General features: G+C 38.9%; 1 protein-coding gene across 8 annotated transcripts in view; it reads left to right on the forward strand.

The window, feature by feature from the left end:
- The window catches only part of LOC144962707 (transcription factor AP-2-alpha-like), a 180,610-nt gene that overhangs the window by 175,172 nt on the left and 2,938 nt on the right, over window positions 1-2,500 (forward strand). The window lies entirely within an intron of this gene.

The raw sequence follows: 2,500 nt of genomic DNA on the forward strand, positions 1-2,500 counted from the left end.
TTGTATTCGATTTTTTTTTTTAGTTTTTCAAAAATTTAGTCCTGATTGACGGAGTGTTAATAGATTATGTTTTATGTATAATAGAAAATAAGTAGACAAGAGGTTGCAGAATTTGTATTAGGATAGGCAGGATAGTAACTGCAACATTGTGTTTAAAAAAATCAGATGGTCCCTATTAGTCTATTTAGTAAAGCATTCGCCTCGTTAGCAGTAAGTAAAGTGACGGTCATGAATGCAACCCGTTGAGGGTTGTTTTGTTTTTCCTTTTTCTTTCTTTCCTCCTCCTCCTCCTCCTCCTCCTCCTCCTCCTCCTCCTCCTCCTCCTCCTCCTCCTCCTCCTCCTCCTCCTTCTTCTTCTTCTTCTTCTTCTTCTTCTTCTTCCTTCTTTCTTCTTCTCTTCTTCTTCTTCTTCTTCTTCTTCTTCTTCTTCTTCTTCTTCTTCTTCTTCTTCTTCTTCTTCTTCTTCTTCTTCTTCTTCTTCTTCTTCTTCTTCTTCTTCTTCTTCTTCTTCTTTCTTTTCTTCTTCCTTCTTCTTCTTCTTCTCTTCTTCTTCTTCTTCTTCTTCCTTCTTCTTCTTCTTCTTCTTCTTCTTCTTTCTTCTTTCTCTTCTTCTTTTCTTCTTCTTCTTCTTCTCTTCTTCTTCTTCTTCTTCTCTTCTCTCCTTCTTTTCTTCTTCTTCTTCTTCTTCTTCTCTTCTTCTTCTTCTTTCTTCTTCTTCTTCTTCTTTCTTCTTCTTCTTCTCTTCTTCTTCTTCTTCTTCTTCTTCTTCTTCTTCTTCTTCTTCTTCTCTTCTTCTTCTTCTTCTCTCTTCTTCTTCTTCTTCTTCTTCTTCTTCTTCTTCTTCTTCTTCTTCTTCTTCTTCTTCTTCTTCTTCTTCTTCTTCTTTTCTTCTTCTTCTTCTTCTTCTTCTTCTTCTTCTTCTTCTTCTTTCTTCTCTCTTCTTCTTCTTCTCTTCTTCTTCTTCTTCTCTTCTTCTTCTTCTCTTCTTCTTCTTCTCTCTTCTTCTTTCTTCTTCTTTCTTCTTCTTCTTCTTCTTCTTCTTCTTCTTCTTCTTCTTCTTCTTCTTCTTCTTCTTCTTCTTCTTCTTCTTCTTTGTGACCCTTCTGTCTCGTCTATCAAGGAGTGATAGACAAACGCCCCTGTCCAAAGAAAGGAGAGCGATATCCGCGGACAGGTCTTTGTTATTGTTCTTTGTATTTTTTTTTTTGCCATCCACGTTTATGAGTAATTCTCCCTAAACTGTATTAACAAGACTATAAACGTTCAAGGTTACACAATATTTTGTGTGTTGGTCCATTATGTTTCCGGATGTTGTGAGTTTCTTAGCCAAGAGCACAGCATCTATAGAAGAAGAAAAAATGGTCAAATCCAAAACCTTCCCATTAAGATACAAAGAATCTGGAAACTCAACCACTTGGCCGGCAATTATTTAGCGCTCACAATCCAACAGATGCAGCAAACTTGCTCAAGTGTGGAATTATGCAGATCGAACTAGGACACGGGTTTAATGTGGGGGAGCAGTAAATGACCAAGAAATTATTTGAGAGTGAGTACTACGGATCCAAATCTCAGTTTGACTCACTCCTTGGCCTCGCCTTGTAAGGGTTTTCTTGAGCCGCGAGATCGCTAACGAGATTAAGGGCTGCGGCAATTTTTGTCCCCTCGGCGTAATGACTGAGAGGGGATCCGTACCGTACTGATCCCTTAACGCGGACTGCGTTGAGTCGCTGTGTAAATTATGTTGTCCGGGCTATGCACAAGGTCCAGATGTCGAGATTTTGGGGTGGGGGGAAAGGGTGGGAGGATGAATAGTATGTGAATAAACACACGGTGAGAAGATTGAATATGAGAGAGAGAGAGAGAGAGAGAGAGAGAGAGAGAGAGAGAGAGAGAGAGAGAGAGGTGGGGAAAGGGATTGAAAGAAAAGGAAAGACTTATAGGAGGAGAGGGAGAGAGGTGGGAAAGCAGTAAATGACTAAATGAAAGACAGATGGAGAAAAAGGAAAGGAAAGAGGGAGGGAAAAGAAAGGGAGAGAGAGAGAGAGAGAGAGAGAGAGAGAGAGAGAGAGAGAGAGAGAGAGAGAGAGAGAGAGAGAGAGAGAGAGAGAGCACAAAAGGAATGGAAAATAGATTTTAAAATAAACGAAAAAAGAAATGCATGCTCCAAATATTTCAAAATTATAATTAATATCACTGGAATTGATCGTGTGCCATATGTATCTATTTTACTTTAACGTATACACGTTTCTGTTTGGATTATGACTGTAGATTGTGATGGTCATAATTTGATACCAGGTTTATCTGTTTTCTCTGTGACCGCTTGAGAGAACAATCGGCTATCCTTTCATCGAACTCACTCACTCACATACTTACTCACTTACTCTTCCACTTACTCACTCACTCTCGTCACTCACTCATCACTCACTCACACTCACTTTATTCTTTCACTCAAAAACAAATTTGGAGCTTTCACTTACTTAATCTTTCATTTACATTGGAA

The sequence above is a fragment of the Berghia stephanieae genome, chromosome 1 (assembly GCF_034508935.2).
Source record: "Berghia stephanieae isolate SIO BIC M18660-M18661 chromosome 1, UCSD_Bste_1.3, whole genome shotgun sequence".
NCBI lineage: Eukaryota > Metazoa > Mollusca > Gastropoda > Nudibranchia > Aeolidiidae > Berghia > Berghia stephanieae.